General features: G+C 45.3%; 1 protein-coding gene across 1 annotated transcript in view; it reads right to left on the bottom strand.

Annotated features, from left to right (window-relative positions):
* Positions 1-10,277, bottom strand: part of LOC139168964 (uncharacterized) — a 39,794-nt gene extending 29,517 nt beyond the window's left edge. The window contains exon 1 of the mRNA XM_070754748.1: positions 10,158-10,277. The gene's annotated coding sequence lies outside the window, so the exon portion shown is untranslated. The remainder of the gene's footprint in view (positions 1-10,157) is intronic.
* Between the last annotated feature and the right edge of the window lie 7,320 nt (positions 10,278-17,597).

Below are 17,597 nucleotides of genomic sequence, written 5' to 3'. Positions count from 1 at the left end.
TGCTGTGTGGAATATTGCTGTGTCCCCTCCATTATGCCTTGCGAATATGCACTAGTTATTAAATCTTGAAGTGCTGGAGGCATACTTTGCCATGTATCTTGGGTTCCACGCAAACCAGCAGCTGCAGGGGTAAATGTAGCTGCTGGTGAATGTCCATATTGTGGTAGTTGTCCCATCTGTATATTAGAAGAGTAATTGGGCCATGTTTGTGCCTGTTTTAGAATATCCTGTGGCTCTGACCTTGTCACAGGTGTTGATCTAACAGCTCTCTCTGGGGACCAACCTTTCTCATTAGCTGAGCCTGCTACCCCTTCACTGTTCATGGGGGAGGCTGGTGAAAGAAATGATCCTGCAATTGAGGCTGGAGGCAAAAGCTGTTTCTGTGCCTCTAATTGTTTTTCTAAGGCTCTAATCTTTTTTTCTGCCTCCTTCAATGAAGCCATTTGTGATGGCTTTGCCTTTCCTTTGTCTGAAGGAATTTTCCCCTTGGGGATATCAGGCTTAGAGGATGATGATCCCTCTGTTATAGGCATTATAGGTTCTGCCATGTTGTTTTATCTTAAAACTTGTTTTATCTTAAAACTCACGCTTGGAGAATAGTTGAATAAGTCTCTGTCTAACAGCCGATCTTTTTCCTCAGAAACGGCTAACTGACATGCAGGCAATCACGCGCGTGCGTGTTGCCTATGCAGATCGAGTATTCGAGTCACCAAAATGGCGCCCGACGCGGTTACCATGGTAACCGGGTGAATGCTGACAACATGCCCTTTTGCCTTCAAAATGGTGCCCGACGCGGTTACCATGGTAACCGGGTGAATGCCGAGAGCATGCCCTTTTGCCTTCAAAATGGCGTCCCGTCGCCTAGGCAACCTTCGAGTGGCTATGTCTCCGATCTGCTATCTCCAGCTGTCTTTGTCCTTTTCTTTCCCAATGATTTCCACTTTAAATCGCTCTTGAAACGACTGTTTGATCGAAATCTTGATGACGGTGTGTACAACGGAGGAGCGCACCCCTCCGATGCCAACCATGATGGTCATAACCGAGCGTGACCACGAAGGTACACAACCCGGTGGCTCTCTCCCGCCCTCAACTTATTTTGGGGAATTGAGATATTCCCTTTCCCTTAGGCCTATACAATTTATGCATGGTATGTTTGTGTGTATGTTTGGTTTTTTTAAATAAGGGTCTTTTAATTATTTTAAATATTAGATTTGATATATGTTGTTTCATTATTGTTGTTAGCCGCCCCGAGTGTACCGAGAGGGGCGGCATACAAATCTAATAAATAAATAAACAAACAAACAAACAAATATCTGGTTTCTCTCTTAGGTTTTTAGTTCTTAGTCCATAAGCATCTCCAGCTTTTTCCTTATTTGTTATTGAACTATGGCTCTTTATTCACGATGAGAAAACATCTTTATTTTATGAAATATATATATTTGAATGTTGTATTCCAGTTGCTAAACCAAACTATACGAATTTGGACACCTATCCTTCACTTGTCTACCTAGCATTTTACCCCGATAGGTACCTAGTTACCTACGTAACTTTTTCTATAACATTCATCATAGCAGATCATGTACTATCTTTCTTCCAGTATAGGCACATCTTAAAAAGAATTTCTATTCTCCCCTTCCTTTTTAGCTGAATATTCTGCTAGGGTACCCAAATCAATTTGTTCTTTTATTTTATTATCTGTGAAACTTGCAGTCGGTGATTGGGACTGAAGATATGAAAGTTTGTGGATAGCTGATTAACCAACAGTGGTAAAGTAACAAGTGGTTAAGAAATCTGCTACAAGATAGCAAAGCCACCAATGCCTTGGGGAAAATATCTGCAAGAAAACAATTAAAAGGAGCACCAAGATCCCTACAGTTCATCCTTGAGCTATTTTTTTCTATTGAAACTTGGTGGAATTAGTTTCTAAATTTCATTGCTGATATTGAGAAAAGTTGATACACTTCTCCCTGTCTGCAATATACACTTTCCAGATGAGCATATATTTTGGAGTATGCAGTCTTTATTTCGGGGGTAGTGTGCAAAAATATCGAAAGCCTGTTCAAGAATTTACTGACTATTGCCGAGCAAGAAAAGAAGACCTCAAGGAGCTCAATGTTTAGAATGTGGACCACTGAAGCCAGATCCCTGTGTAAGCCTTGCAGGATTCAAGGCACCTACACCTCTCCCACTTAACATTCCATTATATTTGTCACTTTTATTTTGTGACTGCAACCTGCCTCTCCAGGGCAGCCCAAAGCATTCACAATTCATTCGCAACATCTCACATGTCTATTGGCCAAAATTCTAGGTCTGTGATGGCAAACCGTTTTTCCCAGGGGTGCCAAAAGTGTGTGCTTGCAAACTATTGCACAGGTGCGAGTGCCCACACCCTTAATCCAATACCTGGGGAGGGTAAAAATGGCCTCCCCCTCCCTCCCTGGAGACCCTTTGGAGGCTATAAATGGCCTGTTTCCCAACTTCTGGTGGGCTCAGTAGGCCCATTTCCCAACTTTTGGTGGGTCCGGTAGACCTGTTTTTCACCCTCCCCAGGCTCTAGAGCAGTGTTTTTCAACCAGTGTGCCGTGGCACACTAGTGTGCCGTGAGACATGGTCAGGTGTGCCGCGAAGCTCAGAGAGAGAAAGAAAACAAGAGAGAGAGAGAGAGAGAGAGAAAGAAAGCAAGAGAGAGAAAGAGCGAAAGCAAGAGAGAAAGAGCAAAAGCAAGAGAGAAAGAAAGAAAGAAAGAAAGAGAGACAAAAAGAAAACAAGAGAGAGGAAGAAAGAGAGAGAGAGAGAAAGACAGAGACAAAGCAAGAGAGAAAAAGAAAATGAGAGAGAGAAAGAAAGCAAGAGAGAGAGAGAAAGAGAGAGAAAGAAAGCAAGAGAGAGAGAAAGAGAACAAGAGAGAGAAAGCAAGCAAGGGAGAGAGCAAGAGATAGATAGAAAGAGAGAGAGAGAAAGAGAGGGAGGGAAGGTGGGAGAGAAAGACAGGGAGGGAGGGAGGGAGGGAGAAAGAGCAAAAAAGAGGAAGGAAGGAAGAGAGAGAGAAAGAAAGAGGGATGGAGAGAGAGAGAAAAAAAGAAGGGAGAGAAAGAAGGAGGGAGAGAGAAATAGAGCGAAAGGGAGGAAGAGAGAAACATTTTTTGTCCAAACTTTTTTTAGCTGCCCCCCCCCCCATGTGCCCCAGGGTTTTGTAAATGTAAAAAATGTGCCATGGCTCAAAAAAGGTTGAAAATCACTGCTCTAGAGCAGTGGTTCCCAACCTTTTTTTGCCCATGCCCCACCTAAGCATCTCTAAAATCCTGATGCCCCCCCATCCCATGACATATAATTCTTACTATTCAAAAAGTGAACACCTACTCATGTGGAAAGAAGCCTAAAAAGGCCATTAACTTGGTTTAAACAAGGTTTCAATTGCTCCTGTTAAAAATCAAATTGCTAGACTCTAATAGCCTCAAGCCTGATGGCGTAAATGAGTCTTTAGACTCTTACAGAAGGCGAGAAGGGTGGGGGCAGTATGAATCTCTGGGGAGACCTGATTCCAGTGGGCCGGGCCCCCCACAGAGAAGGCTCTTCCTCTAGGTCCCTTTGTGTATGTTGCCTTTCAAACGTTCCTGATGTATTTGCTTTGGGCCCTGTTCCACTGCCCACCACAGAATCCAGCTGTTTACCCAAAGGTGGAGGGGAGCAAGAGGGGAGACTTTCAATAACCTTCACAAAAAAATTCGCAAATTTATATGGACAAAAAAAAAAGGCCAGAATAAAACTCAAAAACCTACAAGACCATAGAGCCTCAGCTCTAAGCTGGCTCTCTACACTCTTCTTACTACTCTTTTTTGCTCTATTTTCTATCCTTCCTCCTCTCGTATCTCTTCCCCTTCTTCCCCAATCCCCCTCCCCTTCTTCTTTTCTCCTTCCCCACTTACGTGTACTATAAGTAAATTATAATTGCTAGAATGTACATTATATATATTCCCTTTACTTTTCTGTTCCCTGTTTTTAATGTATATATTCAATAAACATATTATTTTTTTTTAAAGAATCCAGCTGTTTACCCAATGGTGGTGGGGAGCAAGAGGGGAGACTGAGTTTACCAATTGAGGTGATTCCGATCTTTCTATAAAGAGCCTTTTGTCAAGGTTGCACAGCCCTAGACTGACATCAGGAAGAGAAGAAACTTTTCCCGTTTATTGATCAAGATGGATTTACAAAGCTGTCCAAAACAGTACTGTTAATGTACACAGGATAAGTATGTTGTTTGAAGGGGCATCTTGGTGCTCTACTCCAATGAGGAATGTGTCAGATCACCTAGAACCGTGATGCTGAACCTATGGCATGCGTGCCACAGGTGGAGCCAGACGGAGAGCACGCAAAGTGTTGCCCTATGTCAGCATCAGTGCGTGAACTGGCCAGCTGATTTTTGGCAATTGGGAATATTTATTTATTTGTTTGTTTATTTATTCAATTTTTATGCCGCCCTTCTCCTTAGACTCAGGGCGGCTCACAACATGTTAGCAATAGCACTTTTTAACAGAGCCAGCATATTGCCCCCACAATCCGGGTCCTCATTTTACCCACCTTGGAAGGGTGGAAGGCTGAGTCAACCTTGAGCGGGTGATGAGATATGAACCGCTGACCTACAGATCTACAGTCAGCTTCAGTGGCCTGCAGTACAGTACTCTACCTGCTGCACCACCCTGGCTCTCTCTCTCCATGCCGGCAGCAGCACATTTTAAAACACTGCCACAGCAGCCAAGAGGAGCATCCCAGTCCCGCGGGGGGTGCACGTAGCAACCTCTCGCTTACTCTCTCTCTCCTGGCAAAAGAGTGCCCGCTGCAGAAGGACCAACTCCTGCCCACTTTGCCTCTGTCTCCTTCGCTCGGCTCCCCCCCCCCGCGCTTTAAAATGGGGGCAGGAAGCAGCTTTTTCTGTGCCTTCCCAGCTCGGCTCCGGGATCTTCGTGGGCTGGGAAGTGTCAGGGCAGGAACCTATGGAACTGTGCCGGCCTCTGGGATAGTGGGGGATGTGGTGGGTGGGGGAGAGAAAGAGAAAAGGAAAGAAGACTGGAAAGAAGCGAAGCGGCTGGCTGCAGAGCTGCCAGCTTTGGGAAACGATCCAATCTTTTTTCTTTCTCTTTCTTCTTGACAGCAGGAGAAGGAAGAAGTGGCTCTGGCCAGCATTGAGAGACTGCCTGGCACACCTATCCACTGGCTCTTCAGGCAGGGGCACTTTTCCCTCCCCCCCACGGCCCCCATCATCCCAGAGGTTGGTGCAGCTCCACAGATTCTCGCTTTCCAGCCCACAAAGGTCCAGGATGTGATTTGAGCATTGGGACATTTTTTCACCTACCAGGCTTCAGAATGGGTGTGCATTTGCATGGGGGACAGCCGTGTGTGTGTGTGTACATGCCTGGGGGAGGGATGGGGTGTGGGTACTACCCCACCCACCCCCTTTTTGGCATGCAAATCAAAAAAGATTTGCCATCACTGAACTAGGCTATTTGCCCCAAAGAATCAGAGCTTCACCCACCAGAAGCTGCTCATTCAGAGGGATCAATAAAGGACAAAGCATTCCAGAAACCATGACTCTGTGTTTGTGATTTCTACACTATGCGCTAACGGTAAACATTTTACACACATTCAAGTTGAAATCAGAATAGTATTGTCTCTGAAAACCATGCAGAAATAAAGGATTCCACAATGTACCCTATTCAATTCATCCATTAATTTCTTCTGTAATCCTAGAGATTAGATTGCAGCAATCACTAAAGATTACATTGATGGTCCAAAATGAATGTTGGTGGCTGCAAACTTCCCAGGGCATATTTGCCAGTGCCTTTGGAGAAGTGATTCTTGGCCATGAATTGCATATGTAACTATTATTTCAACAGTAGTAACTGTGAGAGGGATCTAGTGGACAACCATTTAAATAGGAGCCAGCAGTGTGCAGCAGCTGCCAAAAAAGCCAACACAGTTCTAGGCTCCATTAACAGAGGGATGGAATCAAGATTACATGAAGTGTCAATACCACTTTATAAGGCCTTGGTAAGGCCACACTTGGAATATTGCCACAATGCAAAAAGAATATCGAGGCTGTAGAAAAAGTGCCAAGAAGAGTGACATAAATGATTAGGGGACTGGAGGCTAAAACATATGAAGAACGGTTTCAGGAACTGGGCATGGCTAGTTTCATGAAAAGAAAGACCAGGGGAGACTTGATAGCAGTGTTCCAGTATCTCAGGGGTTGCCATAAAGAAGAGGGAGCCAATCTATTCTATAAAGCACCTGAGGGTAGGACAAGAAGCAATGGGTGGAAACTAAACAAGGAGAGAAACAACTTAGAACTAAGGAGAAATTTCGAGTCAGAACAATTAATCAGGGGAACAGCCTGCCTCCAGAAGTTGTGAATGCCCCAACACTGGGAGTTTTTTAGCAGATGTTGGACAACCATCTCTCTGAAGCCACGCAGGGTTTTGTGCCTAGGCAGTGGGTTGGATTGGAAGACTTCCAACGTGCCTTCCCACTCTGCTGTTGTTGTTGTTGTTGTTGTTATTATTATTATTATTATTATTATTAAATAGTCCCGTTGATGACTTCTAATGGAAATCTATATAGCCTGTAATACCAGTTTTGTTCCACTGAGCGCCCTTCAACTCGATGAAGCAGACGGCAAACCTCCTTCACAATAACCGAATCTGCGTTCAACTGAAAAATGGGCCACGCCCACTGAATATGGAACATCACTTCTAAACGTCACCAGGGAAGACGGACTCGCGCGGTTCCCCCCCTCCCGCGTACAATCGCGAGAAAGTGAGAGACTATACGATCACCATAGAGTCGCTCGATTTCCAAGCCTCTCTTGTTCTCTATACCTGTAACTCTGAAGGGATGTCGTTTTTTAAATGAACCCCGCATTAGATGAACATTCTAAGGCCGTCATTCTTTTCAAATTTGAAGAAAGGTGTATTAAACATAGAGGTCTGTCCCCAGCCGTATTCTTTGGGCGGGAAAACCCAACTTCTCATAAGAAAAATGGACCCGGAAGATACCTTTCATATCCAAGATGTGACTACTCTACCCTTTTCTACATCTTAAGAACTGATAGACCGCACGCTCGGCAGAACTTTGGAGTCTCTCGCGCGTGGGTCCTCGTGGGTCCATGAAATTATGGACATAAATTGTTCATAAGAGTAGTTACGAATTCATAATAATATCAATTTATAAAAGTGGTTTTATTTTTAAAATAAATATTCATAAAATAAATATTATATACATAGTTCGCTTTCATAAAAAGTAATTTATTTATGAATCTTTTATGACTAGACAGTCACTTGCAGCAAGTGAGCGCATCTTCGCAACATCGGCGGTCAAAATCGTAGACGGCTTTATGACACACGCGAACTTCAACTCCCAGAATTCCCGAGGACACATCCACCTCACCCCCACTCCCGAGACCTCTGTGCAGGCGTAGTAGATGATGCTAAGGGCTTCCCTGCGCGCGAGGGGAACGCAGTATGAGGTCATTTCTCTATGCGGGCGATGTGGTTTACGTCACCATCAGAAAAGATGGTGCTGGCCTGACGGAGACGTTTCTTGCTGTGGCGGCGGCGGCGGTGGCGCCGACCGAGCTCAGACGAATATGCGATCTTGGGAGGTAAGCTCAAAAGAAAGACGGGCTGATTTCCCTCCTCTTTCTCCTCCTGGCGTTACTAGGAAAGAAGCCCAGTAGCCCCATACTGTTCTTTTGTCTTTCAGGCAGAGGAGAGGCAGCCTGAAAGAGACCCTGGCTGAACGCACAGCCCAGAAGGAATTTATCTAAGTATCGGAGGGGAGGGGGGGTTGTTTTCCATGGCTGATACGTCACAAAGGGGCGGGGCTGGCTGTTCTCGGCATTACTCCCCCCCGCTGCCTTTAAAAACGGGTTTTCTTTTTAAAAAACCCTTTACAGTGATCCCTCGATTTGCGCATTCTCGATTAGCGCGAAACGCTGCAACGCGGTTTTTCAAAAAATATTAATTAAAAAATAAGTCCGCGTTTTTTTTTCCTACACCACGGTTTTTCCCGCCCGATGACGTCATACTGATTGCTGATTGGCCAAAAGAGAAGGGAAGGAGGGAGGGTTGCCATTGCCATTGCCGCCAGCGCTGCCCCAAGAAAGCCGGTGAGAGGAAGGAAGGAGGGAAGGAGGGAGGGAGAGAAGGGAAGGAGGGAAGGAAGGAGGGAGGGAAAGAAGGGAAGGAGGGAGGGTTGCCATTGCCATTGCCGCCAGCGCTGCCCCAAGAAAGCCGGTGAGAGGAAGGAAGGAGGGAAGGAGGGAGGGAGAGAAGGGAAGGAGGGAGGGTTGCCATTGCCATTGCCGCCAGCGCTGCCCTGTGGGTAGCGGCGAGGAGCCCGGAAAAATCACCATTGCATTGCCAGCCTCCGAACTTGCGTCGCTCCACCTTCTGCGCATGTGCGGCCATGGAACAAAGGGCGCGCATGCGCAGATGGTGTTTTTGCTTCCGCATCCAGTATAACGCGGAAATCGGTTAGCGCGGGAGGTCTTGGAACGTAACCCCCGCGCTAGCCGAGGGATCACTGTAAATGCAGAAAAACTGGACTGGATGAAGCTTTGCAGCGTCTAAGGAGAGTCTTAGTCCTCCAGGTTGTGGTGAAGGGTTTTTTTTTTTTTCAAGAGACAACTGGACGTTTTTTCTTGAAGACGTTTCGTTTCACATCTAAGATGTGACAGGAGAGTGAGGAATGGAAGGATTTTTATTTCTTGCAGACAGCTGGTCGTTTGCATCCTTTTAGAGCAGGGGTCTCCAACCTTGGGAACGTTAAGACTTGTGTACTTCAACTCCCAGTGTTCCTCAGCCAGTTTTGCCATTATCCTGTCAGAAGCTTTGTTGTCTGAGGAGCTCTGGGAATTGAAGTCTTTGCTAGCTGAGGAACTCTGGGAGTTGAAGAATAGAATAAAATAGAATTTTATTGGCCAAGTGTGATTGGACACACAAGGAATTTGTCTTGGTGCATATGCTCTCAGCATACATAAAAGAAAAATATACATTTGTCAAGGATCATGTGGTACAACACTTAATGATTGTCATAGGGGTCAAATAAGCAGTGAAGAAACAATATTAATAAAAATCTTAGGATACAAGCAACAAGTTACAGTTATACAGTCCTAAGTGGGAGGAAAAGGATGATAGGAATGATGAGAATGATGATGATGATGATGAGTTGTATAATTTGCAGTAGAATATTAAAACTGCCCAAGGGAGTGGACAGACAAGATAATCTCTGAGCTACACTAATGTTTGGCTCAGAAGAGGATGATTAGCGCCTTACATCCTTAATGGAGTTTTCACAGAGTTGTTGTGGCAAAACAATGACAAGAGATCTTGCCTTCTAGAGTCTAACCCAGGATACTCCAACAATACATGTTAAGTGTAACTAAACTTTTAGGAAAAGATAAACATACAGTATTTTATTATAGGTCTTAGATTCAATCCAATTTAAATTAACATTTAAATTTAACCCAAGCCTCCGAAACTGTAACCAGAAATAGCAGGAAGAAGCCTCTGGGGCCTCTCTAGGAATCTCCTTGGAGGAAACATGGTCAGAAAAGGAGGGGAGGAGCGTCCATGGGCCCTCTCGAGCATTCTCCTGGGAGGAAACAGGGCCTCCACCCTTCCTGTGGTTTCCCCAATCGCACACATTATTTGCTTTTACATTGATTCGTATGGGAAAAATTGCTTCTTCTTACAAACCTTTCTACTTAAGAACTTGGTGACGGAACGAATTACGTTCATAAGTAGAGATACCACTGTATTAGAAATGAGGGGTCAGAACTATATTTTTTATTCCCTAATCCTCTTCTAGCCTTAAGAGCCTCTGTCATGCTCCCATTGGAACCCGGTTCAGAGGAGTTGGAACCAGGACCATCCAAGAGGGATGGCATGTCTCCCTTGGCATGTTTGGAGAGACCAGGCACTGATGACAATGCTGTCCCAGGTCCCTCAACCACTGGGGGAGGTGGCTGAACACAACCAGGTGGGGTTCAGGCCACTGTGTTAAAATAAAGGCAGCACCTTTCACACCACTATCTTTGGGACACTATTGAAAAGTGTTCAATCTTCCATTTATGTCCCATTACATTAATTCTACAATGTTACCTTAGCTGTCGTCCTAGTTTTCAGAATAGAAAGCTGATTGTTAGAAGAGTTAAAGTTGGGGGAGTGGACAAAACACACACTCGGTAGTACTGTAAGTAATTCCTCAGTCCACTTGTGAATGCCTAACAACAGCAAAAAGAAAGTTTTTAAAAAAATTAAAAGTATTAAATACAACATATCTCATAGTTTATTAAACTGGAAAATCGAGATAGGATGCGTCATACACTACAGCTTAAGACACCAACCTTTTGAAACATAAAACCATTCTTCAGTAATGGCACATATTCTCTGCATCAACAATTCAATTTGTATATCATGTTAAGTTATGGCTTACTTAATCACAGTTGATAATTGAGACACAATTGAACTACCGCCAATTGTTACAGGATAAACCATGAGGCCTACATTACGCTGAGTCAAAACCATATAATGACAGCTAGCAAAACTTGGTTTAATTTATATAAGGCCCAACTATATCGCCAGGCATGGGGGAATTGAGTTTTATATATGGTATGCTTGTGTTGTATGGTTTTTTAAATGACGGGTTTTTAGATGCTTTCTTTTAATTATTAGATTTGTTATACTGTACATAGTTTTTATTATTGTTGTGAACCACCCCGAATCTCCGGAGAGGGGCGGCATATAAATCTAATAAATTATTATTATTAATTCCCGAACCGCCGATTTCCCCAAGAATTCCCTGATTTCCGTTTTTCCAGGTTTGCTGGACAACCTGCTATATTCTATGGAGGCAGTTTAAATAACCATGAGAAGGCGCCATTAGCTCCCCTCTCAAATAAATAAAGGAATAATGATAAAAAGCTCCCCCTCCATCCCGGTCGAAGAAAAGCCAACCTACCGGCGGGGCATGAAAGAAACGGCAGGATAGGGGCGGAGCTACCACAGGAGGGAAGAGTCGGGCAGGCGCAGAAGGACAGAAGCGGAGGCACGTAATTGGCTGGCTGGCCGGGAGCAATGATCTCACTCTTGACAGCTAGGGAAGACTCTGATGCTCACGAGGTGGAGCGTGAAGGGCGAAGAGAGGCAATTGGCTGGGAGGTGGCGCGTGGAGCTGATGGGTTTGTGGTACAAAGGTGCACGCGCGCCTGAAGTACAATTCTCGCTGTCCGTATGGGACGCTAACCTGTACAACAAGAGGTCTCCCAACTCCAGCAAAGCTGGCTTGAGGAATTTGGGGAGTTGAAGTCCACAAGGGAGACATGATAGCACAGGGGGAGGCAAAGTTGGCTCTTCTATGACATGTGGACTTCAACTCCCAGAATTCCTGAGCCAATCATGCTAGCCCAGGAATTCTGGGAGTTGAAGTCCACATGTTATAGAAGAGGCTTGCTTAAACTTTGATAGCAGTGTTCCAATATCTCAGGGGTTGCCACAAAGAAGGAGTCAAACTATTCTCCAAAGCACCTGAGAGTAGAACAAGAAGCAATGGGTGGAAATTAAAGAAGGAGAGAAGTAACTTAGAACTAAGGAGAAATTTCCTAACAGTTAGAACAATTAATCAGTGGATCAACTGGCCTCCAGAAGTTGTAAAGGCTCCAACACTGGAAGTTTTAAAGAAGATGTTGGATAACAATTTGTCTGAGACCTCCAAAGTCCTTTCCCACTCTTAGTTTATTCACAAAAAAAGTAATAAACAGCAAAAGAGATTTTATATCACAATATCATGTCAAACACTTCATTATGTCAATACAACACAGCAAACGAGATCACTATGGATTTTGTATTTCATCACCAGTCGGGTGCTTCCCAAGCACCTAGCACTGTGTGATGTAGCAGCAAATTATGTTTGCCAATCCCAGTAAAACAGCCTTTTGCAATTGACAGATGTCAAACACATTATTATTATTATTATTATTATTATTATTATTATTATTATTATTATTAACATTGACAAGGTTGAAGACTCCTGTTGAAGGAGATTAAAGCTCAGATTTATTTCCAGCTGAGTAATATCAGAAAACAGATTCTCCCCCCACCATTATGCTTCTTGCCCCAATTATTGGTCATTGTTGAAATATTCAACACTTGACTAACATCCCAAGGAGATTAGTAACCTTACTGATCAAACATTAAAGTTATTTCTTACACGTGTAAGATAACCTCATGGGAGTTTGTAATTAAGTTTATTTAATGCTACAAAAATTATACATGAAAAACAGGCTTTACTCAGTAGCAGTTGACATTATTTAGGTTTAATTTATAAACATACATCTCAGTGGGGAGTTACTACAGAAATGCAATCCCATTTGGGATTCCCTATATCTTCTTTTCCTTGGCTTGAGCTAAAGATATTAACTTCCATATTAAAAAGTGGAGCTGTACAATGCTAATTGGCTGCACCATATATCCGCCTCCTTAGCGCAGGGCAACCAAAAGCTTATATATCTTGACCTCTTGTTTTCCAGAACAGTTTATAAAGACTGAAAGGACACCACAAACCAAATAACAGAATAACAAAATAGCAGAGTTGGAAGGGACCTTGGAGGTCTTCTAGAAACATAGAAACATAGAAGTCTGACGGCATAAAAAGACCTCATGGTCCATCTAGTCTGCCCTTATACTGTTTTCTGTATTTTATCTTAGGATGGATATATGTTTATGCCAGGCATGTTTAAATTCAGTTACTGTGGATTTATCTACCACGTCTGCTGGAAGTTTGTTCCAAGGATCTACTACTCTTTCAGTAAAACAATATTTTCTCATGTTGTTTTTGATCTTTCCCCCAACTAACTTCAGATTGTGTCCCCTTGTTCTTGTGTTCACTTTCCTATTAAAAACACTTCCCTCCTGGACCTTATTTAACCCTTTAATATATTTAAATGTTTCGATCATGTCCCCCCTTTTCCTTCTGTCCTCCAGACTATACAGATTGAGTTCATTAAGTCTTTCCTGATACGTTTTATGCTTAAGACCTTCCACCATTCTTGTAGCCCGTCTTTGGACCCGTTCAATTTTGTCAATATCTTTTTGTAGGTGAGGTCTCCAGAACTGAACACAGTATTCCAAATGTGGTCTCACCAGCCAGCCCCCTACTCAAGCAGGAGACCCTATATCAGTTATGGCAAACCTATGGCACTGGTGTCACAGGTGGCACCCAGAGCCATATCTGGGGGCACACGAGTCGTCCTAAATCAGCTCCAGCACACATTTGTGCACTGGCCAGCTGATTTTTGGCTCACATAGATGCTGTGGGAGGGCATGTTCAGCTTCTAGAGGGCCTCCGGTTGGTGGGAAGGGTATTTTTGCCCTGCCCAGGCTCTACGGAAGCCTCTGGGCAAAAAATGGGCTCAGAGGGCTCACAACAGCAACAAAATACAATATGATACAAATCCAATATTAAAACTAATTTAAAAACCCATTATTACTAAAAGGAACATTCAATTCTACGCAATCACACCATTCTCAAAAGCTAGAGTCAGAAAGATGGGGAAGGGATTAGTCCCCCCATGCCTGGTGGCATAAATGGGTCAATGGGACCCGGAGAAGGCCAACTCTGTGGGACCTAATTGGCCGCTGGGATTTGTGTGGCAGAAGGCGGTCCCGTAGGTATTCTGGTCCGATGCCATGTAGGGCTTTATAGGTCATTACCAACACTTTGAATTTTGACCGGAAAGTAATCGGCAACCAGTGTAAGCCGCAGAGTGTTGACAAGACGTGGGTGAATCTAGAGAGGCCAACGATTGCTTGCGTGGTTGCATTCTGCACGATCTGAAGTTTCCCAACACTTTTCAAAGGTAGCCCCATGTACAGCATTGCAGTAGTCGAACCTCGAGGTGATGAGGACATGAGTGACTGAGCAGTGGCTCCCTGTCCAAATAGGGCCGCAACTGGTGGACCAGGTGAACCTGGGCAAACCCCCTCCTCGTCACAGCCAAAAGGTGAAGTTCTAATGATAGCTGTGGATTGAGGAAGACGCCCAAGTTGCGGACCCTCTCCGAGGGGGTCAATAATTCCCCCCCAGGATGATGGATGGACAGATGGAATTGTCCTTCAGAGTCAGGACCCATAGCCACTCCGTCTTGTCAGGGTTGAGCCTGTTGACACCCATCCAGACCCCAACAGCCTCCAGGCAGCAGCACATCACTTCCACTGCTTCACCGACTGGACATGGGGTGGAGATGTACACCTGGGCGTCATCAATATACTGATGACACCTCACCCCATGCCCTTGGATGATCTCACCCAGCGGTTTCAGTAGATGTTGAATCATAGGGGGTAGAGGACCGACCCCTGAGGCATCCCACAAGGGAGAAACCTAGAGGTCGATCTCTGACCCCCCACTAACACCGACTGCGATCAGCCAGAGAGGTAGGAGGAGAACCACTGCAGAACAGTGCCTCCCACTCCCAACCCCTCCAGCCGTCGCAGAAGGATACCATGGTTGATGGTACAGAAAGCCACTGAGAGGTCAAGAAGCACCAGGACAGAGGATAAACCCCTGTCCCGGGCCCGCCAGAGATCATCCATCAGCGTTTCTGTCCATAGTTTCTGTCCATTGTTTCTTGTCTTGCCTTATTTTGAAATAGATTGATCCCCTTCCTTCTTTGTGGCAGCTCCTCAAATATCAGAACAATGTACTGTTTCCCCCTCGAAAATAATACATGTCCCCATAATAAGAGCAACCAGCCTTTTAAGCGCATGTGCTGAAATAAGCCCCTCTAACTACTTTTCCAGGAAAGGGGGCTCTTCTCAGAGGCAACAGAGGTGGCTGCTTCCTTGTCCAGTGGCTCCCATTTGTTCCAAGCCTTTTGTCAGAAAGGCGGCAGCAGCAGCAACTCAACCAGCAGGAGGAAATGTTTGGTGTGAACTCATGCCCAGCGGCGCAAGCCCAAGAGTTGCCTGCCGAGCCAAAGGTGCAGAGAGGCAGGCGGTGGAAGGGCACGTTCGCATCTCTCCACGTCGTATTTATTTATTTATTTATTTATTTATTTATTTATTTATTTATTTATTTATTTATTTATTTATTTATTTATTTATTTATTTATTTATTTATTTATTTATTTATTTATTTATTAGATTTGTATGCCGCCCCTCTCCGTAGACTCGGGGCGGCTCACAACAGTGATAAAGAACAATATGTATTGACAAATCTAATCATTTAAAATCTAAAATAGCAACTGTACATTTAAAAAATCTAAAAACAAGGAACCCCAATATAAAAAACATACATACAGTCATATCATGCACTAACACTACATAGGCAGGGGGAGATGTCTCAGTTCCCCCACGCTTGATGGCAGAGGTGGGTTTTGAGGAGTTTACGAAAGGCAAGGAGGGTAGGGGCAGTTCTAACCTCTGGAGGGAGCTGATTCCAGAGGGTCGGAGCCACCACAGAGAAGGCTCTTCCCCTGGGTCCTGCCAGACGACATTGTTTAGTCAACGGGACCCGGAGAAGGCTAACTCTGTGGGACCTGACCGGTCGCTGGGATTCGTGCGACAGAAGGCGGTCTCGCAGGTATCCTGGTCTGGTGCCATGAAGAGCTTTATAGGTAATAACCAACACTTTGAATTGTGACGGGAAACTGATCGGCAACCAGTGCAGACTGCGGAGTGTTGGAGTAACATAGAAACATAGAAACATAGAAGACTGACGGCAGAAAAAGACCCCATGGTCCATCTAGTCTGCCCTTTTACTATTTCCTGTATTTTATCTTACAATGGATATATGTTTATCCCAGGCATGTTTAAATTCGGTTACTGTGGATTTACCAACCACGTCTGCTGGAAGTTTGTTCCAAGGATCTACTACTCTTTCAGTAAAATAATACTTTCTCATGTTGCCTTTGATCTTTCCCCCAACTAACTTCACATTGTGTCCCCTTGTTCTTCTGTTCACTTTCCTGTTAAAAACACTTCCCTCCTGAACCCTATTTAACCCTTTAACATATTTAAATGTTTCGATCATGTCCCCCCTTTTCCTTCTGTCTTCCAGACTATACAGATTGAGTTCATTAAGTCTTTCCTGATACGTTTTATACTTCAGACCTTCCACCATTCTTGGACATATTTGGAAAAGCTCATGATTGCTCTCGCAGCTGCGTTCTGCACGATCTGAAGTTTCCGAACATTCTTCAAAGGTAGCCCCATGTAGAGAGCGTTACAGTAGTTGAGCCTCGAGGTGATGAGGGCATGAGTGACTGTGAGCAACGACCCCCGGTCCAAATAGGGCCGCAAATGGTGCACCAGACGAACCTGAGCAAACGCCCCCCTCGCCACAGCCGAAAGATGTTTCTCTAATGTGAGCTGTGGATCGAGGAGGATGCCCAAGTTGCGGACCCTCTCTGAGGGGGTCAATAATTTCCCCACCAGGGTGATAGACGGACAGATGGAATTGTCCTTGGGAGGCAAAACCCACAGCCACTCCATCTTATCAGGGTTGAGTTTGAGTCTGTTGACATCCATCCAGGCCCCAACAGCCTCCAGACACCGGCACATCACTTCCACTGCTTCGTTGACTGGACATGGGGTGGAGATGTAAAGCTGGGTATCATCAGCGTACTGATGATACCTCACCCCATGCCCTTGGATGATCTCACCCAGCGGTTTCATGTAGATATTAAATAGCAGGGGGGAGAGGACCGACCCCTGAGGCACCCCACAAGGGAGAGACCTCGAGGTCAACCTCTGACCCCCCCACTAACACCAACTGCAACGGACCAGAGAGGTAGGAGGAGAACCACCGGAGAACAGTGCCTCCCACTCCCAACCCCTCCAGCCGGCGCAGAAGAATACCATGGTCGATGGTATCGAAAGCCACTGAGAGGTCAAGAAGCACCAGGACAGAGGATAAACCCCTGTCCCAGGCCCACCAGAGATCATCCATCAACGCGACCAAAGCAGTTTCCGTGCTGTAACTGGGTCTGAAACCCGACTGCTGAGGACCTAGATAATCGGCTTCTTCCAAGGACCGCTGGAGCTGGAGCGCCACCACCTTCACGACAACCTTCCCCATAAAGGGAAGGTTGGAGACTGGACGATAGTTATTAAGTACGGCTGGGTCCAGGGAAGGCTTCTTGAGGAGGGGGCGCACAAGTGCCTCTTTATAAGGAGCCGGAAAGGACCCCCTCCCCAAGGAGGCGTTGACAATCTCCTGGACCCAGCTCCGTGTCACCTCCCTGCTGGCTGAAACCAGCCAGGAGGGACACGGATCCAGTAAACAGCTGGCGGAACTCACAGCTCCAATGGCCTTGTTCACTTCATCAGGTGTCACCAGATCAAACTCTTCCCAGACAGATGGACAAGTACGGGCCCCAGTCACCTTGACTGACTCATTGTCAGTCGTCTCTTTCCCGGAGTTCTCCCCCCAACCTCCTGCCGTAGCAGCTCCAGAACCTCATTGCCTCCTCACAGGCAGGAGCCCATTTCAAAACAGTGCTGGAGCCAGAGGAACCGAGCCAGTCTTTCTCCATGGTCTTAGGC

This window comes from Erythrolamprus reginae, chromosome 6 (genome assembly GCF_031021105.1).
Source record: "Erythrolamprus reginae isolate rEryReg1 chromosome 6, rEryReg1.hap1, whole genome shotgun sequence".
NCBI lineage: Eukaryota > Metazoa > Chordata > Lepidosauria > Squamata > Dipsadidae > Erythrolamprus > Erythrolamprus reginae.
The sequence above is the reverse complement of the archived record's forward strand: the minus strand, read 5'-3'. Positions and strand labels throughout refer to the sequence as shown.